This window comes from Dipteris shenzhenensis, chromosome 24, assembly GCF_047967505.1.
Source record: "Dipteris shenzhenensis isolate YYH24624 ecotype China chromosome 24, Dip_SZ_1.0, whole genome shotgun sequence".
NCBI lineage: Eukaryota > Viridiplantae > Streptophyta > Polypodiopsida > Gleicheniales > Dipteridaceae > Dipteris > Dipteris shenzhenensis.
In genome coordinates this window covers 29,031,971-29,039,022 of record NC_141619.1, presented here as the reverse complement: position 1 = coordinate 29,039,022, position 7,052 = coordinate 29,031,971, and the positions used below count along the sequence as shown (strand labels likewise).

The 7,052-nt window shown below is 46.9% G+C and overlaps 1 pseudogene; it reads right to left on the bottom strand.

Moving 5' to 3' along the window:
* Positions 1-2,172: 2,172 nt before the first annotated feature.
* LOC147886458 (pentatricopeptide repeat-containing protein At2g13600 pseudogene) lies at positions 2,173-6,200 on the bottom strand (annotated as a pseudogene).
* Between the last annotated feature and the right edge of the window lie 852 nt (positions 6,201-7,052).

Below are 7,052 nucleotides of genomic sequence, written 5' to 3'. Positions count from 1 at the left end.
CCTTGCCCCCTACCTTTGCCCCCTCAGTCCCTACCCCTACCCTCGCCCCTCGCCTTCCTCACCTCCTCTCCCAGCCCTTCAGCTCCTCTACCTCACCCCTCCCTTCCTCCTTCAACTCCTCTCCTTTCATCCCTCCGCCCCTCCCTTTTTCCTTTTCAGCTTATTCCTCCCCACCTTCCTAGCCTCTCCCTCTGCCTTCATTCTCTTCTAGCCTCTCTCTCAGACTCTCCTCTTCCTTCACCCTCTTCTCTATCCTGAGCAGCTTTTTTAGTCGGACAGAGCTCAATAGTGTTCGAGTAGGCCTTTCCACCCCGATTGACGATGGCTCTACCTTCAACCAATCCTTGCCCGCTTCCACCGGCCCTGAAAACCATTACATTCTCAAAAGCGAGTTGCAGCAGCTCAAAAAGATAGAGTACGAGAGCTTGACATCGCTCTTTGCTGGCATCCATGGATCCCATCGTTCTAGGTTACTGGATGCTCGCTACTCTACCTGGAGACCTCGCTAAGGACTGGGTGCTCGCCACTCTACCTGGAGACCTCGCAAGGCACCTCATAGATGTTTGTCACCTTGGCCATGGTTTCTTTCAAGTTCAAATCAAAATATAAAAGATGTGGAGCATATCCAAGGTCAACTAAAAACATAGCCTACAAAGTTATTAGGTAGACCTAGAACTAGTAGTAAAGGTCCCAGGCTCGAATGGCCAAAAAATGGCTCTAAGGCTTGTCCAAAGACTATAATGTCATATTAAAATTGGTAAATTTAGGATGTAGAATCATATGCCACCATCCCACCAACATGGATATTATGTGCAATATATGATGCATGGGATGATAGGCTTTAAAGAAGGCCTATGATTTTTTATCAATGCCACAATAACTTAGGAGCATGCTAGGCTCATCAAATTGTGATCAATCTACACATGAAAATATTTTTTATTAAGAAAAGTCTAATGAACGAGTTGAAAATTTAATTTTTAAGTCCCATTAATAATGTTAAGATCCTTTGGATACCTTAATTGATTTAGCAAAAAAAGAAATCCTAATTAAATCAATACAAATTAGCTTCAACTAGAATATGTTGCTCCAATAATTGTCATGTCAAGCCAATAGAATATGGTAAGAGTTAAAAAAAGAGGCTAAAGCTTCATAATGTGGCAAGAGATCTAGATGGTTGTCTCCAAAGACTTCCAATGGCACACTTAATCCTGAACCCTCAAATTGTAGTAAAACAAAGAGATAGAGCAGCACAACGGATTTATACCACCCATAAAAGTGGAAAACCACGCCAAGAAAGAGCTATAGATATATAGCGAACTGCTAGGTAAAGGATAAGCAAATAAGAGTTCTTACAAAGGTACAGATAGATTGGCTTTGTTCTACTCAGTGCATGCCTTTAATGAAAGGCTTCAGTGGGAATAGAAACCCATCAATGGGCCCTTTAAATAGGTAGCTAGACCCTCCTAACCATGTAGACTTGCTCTGTAGAATAGAAAAGACTTTGTGTTGAAGACTAGGGAGCCACTAGGGCATGGGCTGAGCCTGGAGTGGAGCTCAATCAAAGCTTGGTTGTAAAGACTATTGGATCCAATTTTGAAGTTTCTAAACGGTAGGGTTCCTCCCTCATGAATTTTCCTTCAATAACTTCAATCCAAACCATTGCTTATCATTTAAAGTGATAAAAAAGGTATTAAAGTTGGAAATTTTTGGTTGGATAGGAACTATTTCTTTTTCAAATATTGAATGGATAAACATAACACAATTTAAAGTTATGATATGATTTCCATTAAATGAATATGCTCATGTCCTTGGCACATAGGGTGAGCATAGGATTCACTTGCATCTAGCTATCTGTACTCAAAAAGTGGCAAACATGGCAAAGACAATCTATTGAGTACGGCCCTCTCCTCTTATAATGAAATCCTACTTAAAGGTGGAATGAGGCCATATATAGAAATGATAATTTCTTGGGGGAAGTTTGGTTCCCCAAGGAGTAATTTTATAAGCTCCACTATAACGACTTCAAAGTTGGCCTATTTGTTCCCATACTCATACCCTTGGCTTGCAAGGACAAGTTGAAAGAGAAGGTTTTGCTAATAGAACTTGTTGGAGAGTTCTGTGATAAGCGTGCTTACAAAGGCCACCAAATTAGTATGTGAGTATGTGTGGCCTTCACGTACATGGAGTGGAACCTTCCTTCTTGAATGGAAGGAGGTAGACTATTCTCAAGGCAAAACGTTTCACACTAAGAAACTAGTATGTAAGATATGTGGCCTTCCCCCGCATCATGGCTGTGCATTTGTTGTTCAGTGCAGCACTTGATCCTCCCTTTGGGACTCTAGTGTAAATGGGAAAATGAGGGATGAACAGAAGCAAGGGTGCTAGAGTCGGAGCTCTGATACCAATGTAGAAAAGGGGGTAGGGGCAGATTTGGAGAAATGGGGATAGAAGAGCAGAAGGGAGAGAGAGAGGGGAAGAAGAGAGAAGGGGTAGGAGAGAGAGGGCCAGGGAATGAGGTAGGGAAAAGAGAGAGAGAGAGAGAGAGAGAGAGAGAGAGTAGGGGGGGAGAGAGGGTGAGAGAGTGTAGGCAGCAGGTAGCAGGAAGGATGGAGAGTAGATGGGATTAGGTGTCACATCAAAAGTGTACGGAGTGGTGGATGGAGACTTATATATAGTCCCTCCACATTTCCCACCTTAAAGGACTCTAAAGGGCCTCTAAAACAGCCCTTTTCCCCATATACCCCACACCTGCAGCTGAGGGCTGCTCTGCTCTAGCACCAAAAGTGGACCACAAGGCTGCTCTGTTCTCCAATTCCGCATGCCCTATGGTAAGGTGTTCCAGTGGCTGTTGGGAGAGTTCAACTCCTGCTGGTTGGATCCTAATGAACCCATATAATATGGAGGAGAGACTGGTCTGTCCCTCCCCTTCCTGCTGACCAGCCTGTAGATCATGCCGACTGGGGCACTTGCCCTGACTTGCTCTGGCCTACCTTCTGTTTGGACCGGGGCAACCTTCTCCTGGTTTAAGCCTTGCCACCCCTTTCCTTACCCGTTGCTGTCCTTGTGGCTGGGGCTACGAGGCTGCTCATATGGAAGCCAGTTCCCATGTGGATCTGCTGCCCACATGTGAGTTCATGTGGCCTATGTGGCAGCCTGCGTCCTTCATGAGCTTACTCCACCTTTGTAATTCAGCATGTATACCTTCTTGTTGAGAATATGATGTGTCTCTAGCAACAAAATCATGCACTGCATTATTCACCTCAATACAACTTTGACCTCGCACTTCCTTCACACCCTTGCTGATCATTGCCTTTCTCACCTTCTCTACATCATCCCACCTACCTGCATCAGCATGGATATTTGCTAGCAATACATATGGTGAAGCATCCCCTGGATCCAATTCAAAAATAAACTCTGCAGCACGCACAGCCCGCTTCACATCACTGTGAACTTGGCATGATGAAAGCAAGCTCAACCATGCAGGAGCAACATGTTCAAATGGCATGCTGATGATCAGGTCCTCTGCCTCTTCCAATAGTCCACCTCGCCCAAGTAGATCAATCATGCACAAATAATGCTCCATCGAAGGAGGTATGCCATGGTCTGAATTCATAGAGGCAAAGTATCGCCTCCCATCAGCAACAAGACCTGCGTGACTGCATGCAGAGAGAACACAAGTGAAGGTGATCTTATTTGGCTTGATGCCCTCCACTTGCATTTGACCAAACAAATGTAGGGCCTCCTTGCTGTGCCCATTCTGGGCACATGCAACAATCATGGCATTCCAACAGACCACATCCCGCAGTGTTACCTCTGCAAACACTGCCCTTGCATCCTCTAGGCTCCCACACTTGCCATACATATTAATGAGGGCATTCCCCAGGGCTACATCTATTTCCCATCTGTTGCGAGCAATAGTAGCATGGTTCTGTCGACCTTCTTCTAGGGCTGCCACACTGGCACATGAATCCAAAACACAGATTAAGGTAATCTTGTCTGGCTCAAAGCCTTTGGCTTGCATTTGACCAAACAGTTGCAGGGCCTCTTCACCATGCCCATTATGGGCACATGCGGTGATCATTGCACTCCAGGAGACCACATCCCTGACGGGCATCTCTGTAAACGCTGCCCTTGCATCATTTAGGCTCCCACACTTGGCATATATATTGACGAGGGCTGTCCCCACAACAACATCCGATTCCCAACCATTCCCAACAATACTAGCATGGGTCACTTGACACTCTTCTAGACCTGCCATACTGGCACATGCATCCAAAATGCAGATGAAGGTGATCTTGTCTGGCTGGAAGCCTTCAGCCAGCATTTTACCATACAGTCCTAGGGCAGCCTTGCCATTCCCATTCTGGGTACAACCCCCAATTATAGCACTCCAGGAGACCACGTTCCTTACTGGCATCTCCGCAAACACTGCCTTCGCATCATCCAGGCTCTCACACTTGCCATACATATTGACGAGGGCATTCCCAATGACAGCATTCGACTCCCATCCATTGTCAGTAACAGTAGCATGGATCTCTCGACCCTCTTCTAAAGCTGCCAAGCTGGCACATGCATCCAAAATGCTGACAAAGGTGATCCTGTTTGGAGTGAAGGCTTCAGCTTGCATTTGACGTAACAGTTGCAGGGCCTCCCTGCCATGGCCATTCTGAGCACAGGCAGCAATCATGGCATTCCAGGAGACCTCATTCCGTTGTGGCATCTCAGCAAATACCGCCCTCGCATCATCGAGGGTCCCATTCTGGGCACACGCAGCAATCATGGCACTCCAAGAGACCACATTCCGCTGTGGCATGTCGGCAAACACAGACCTTGCATCATCTAGACTCCTGCACTTGCCATACATGTTGATGAGGGTTGTTCCCACAACAACATCCGACTCCCATCCATTGCCAGCAACAGAAGCATGGATCTCTCGACCCTCTTCCAGGGCTGCCACAGTGGCACACGCATCCAAAACGCAAACGAAGGTGACCTTGTTTGGCTCGAGGCCCTCAGTCTGCATTTGACCAAACAGCTGTAGGGCCTCCTTGCCATGCCCATTCTGGGCACACGCAGCTATCATAGCACTCCAGGACACCACATCACGCTGTGGCATCTCTGCAAACACTGCCCTCGAATCATCTAGGCTTCCGTTCTGCGCACAGGCCGCTATCATAATGTTCCAAGAGTGCAAATTTCGATGGGCTATTTTGTCAAACACAGCACGGGCGTACTCCAGTCGTCCACACTTGCTGTACATTTGGACGAGAAGGTTACTCAGGAATCTGTTGCCTGCATACCCATGCCTGCTCATGTGTTCATGCACACGTTGACCCTCAGAGAGGGCCTTGACACTGGTGCAGCGCTTCAAAAGCAAGGCATAGGTCTGAACATCTGCATGTGGACTCAGCTGAGCGAGGATCTCGTCAGGATCGCAGTCTTCATTCCTGGCAAGGCCACTCTGATGGTGCCCATCTACCGTATGTGTATGACAGACCTTGCTAGTTCCTAGCTCATTTTTTAGGACCTTGCCCTTGTGAACACCAGAATCTATTTTTGTTCCCCTAGGCTCAAGAGCTGGTCTATCCAGGACATTCGAGCTCGTGGGCGTGCGGGCTCGCCTTCTCTTCGAGGATAGTGGCTCAATCGCAAGCTGCGGCATTTCCGATGGCGATGGTAAAGTTGAGAAAACGCAACAGAGAAATAGCGCCATAGATTGCAAACACTGGGGCACAACTAGTCAAACAAATTAGAAAAGGGAGTCTGAACAGTCTACGAGCTAGACTGTGTACTATCGCAGATCTTGAGACTGTTTTGACGCTCGGATATGAGCCAGATACGGTCCCAAGACTCCTCTGAAATTCGCAATTTCGCATAACTGCTCATTGAGCGATCGTCGAATCCAGCATCGCGTGCGAACAGCCCAAAAATTCCTCTGAAATTCGCAATCTCGCATAAACCGCTCATAGAGCGGGCTTGGAATCCAGCATCAGACAGTCCCAAAACTCCTACGAGATTCGCAATTTCGCAAGACTGCTCAAGCAGCGTAGAGCCCCAAAACTTCTCTGGAATTGGCAAATTCGCAAAGGTGCTCACTGAGCGGTCTTGGAAAGTGGGTGTTCCCCGAAACAGCTGATAGTCCAATCACTGAGCAACTCCATTGGATGCAAAGAATGCACAGGTTGATCAATCTAATCAAATCGTGCGCCTCTTGTGAAACCATCAACGCAGTTTGAACCTCAACGAAGGGCAGACGATGCATTTTTTGGCATTCCCTCTTGGTAGCCTTAGCATCGATTCGTTTTCTGCAAAGCAGAAATTCAAGCGAAAAATCGAATTTTGGAAAATTACTCAAGGGCTGCTTTTTTGGTGGTTGACCATGTGAACGTTCCCCCGGAGGCCATGTGGAATTGGGAGTTTATGTTGGGGACAGATCACCTTCATTGAAGTCGTGTGGGAGTTCGATTAATTGTCATGGTTAGAGAAGCTGCCAACATGTGAGTGTTAGAGCTCGCATCGTTACGTGCTGGGATAGATCTGCTGGCGTTGGTTATCATCATCTATCAAGGACAGCGATGGCTAGCTCGGATGGACAATAGCAATCGATGGAGACCAATAGCGATACCTTTGGGAAAGGTCTGGATTTCTTTTTCGTGCTCATTTTTGCTATTGGACGTCACATTGTCTTCTTTCCTTGCGGGCAGACTTGGAAAAGTTTGGCAAAACAGTTGGTGCGACATGCATAGACAACGCCAATTCTCCAGAGGCCGAGAAGGTTGTAGCAGAGGAAGATGCTATAGTCCATCCAGGTAGTGTGTGCTGTTTAGACGTTGTGTGCCAGTTTAGGGAAGTTTGAAAGTGGAAGTTCGACATGCTTCATCAACTCATCAGTGCCGCCAACGAATGTGGAGATCCCTGTGGACATGAAGGATATGAAGGCTTTGCAAAAGGATGAGAGCTTGGCGATCAAGAGTCTGGAAGCATTCCAAGTGTTCTCTGAAGAAAGGGTTCAAGGCGTCAGGCGTACAAAGAGGGTAAGATAGTGAGTATCG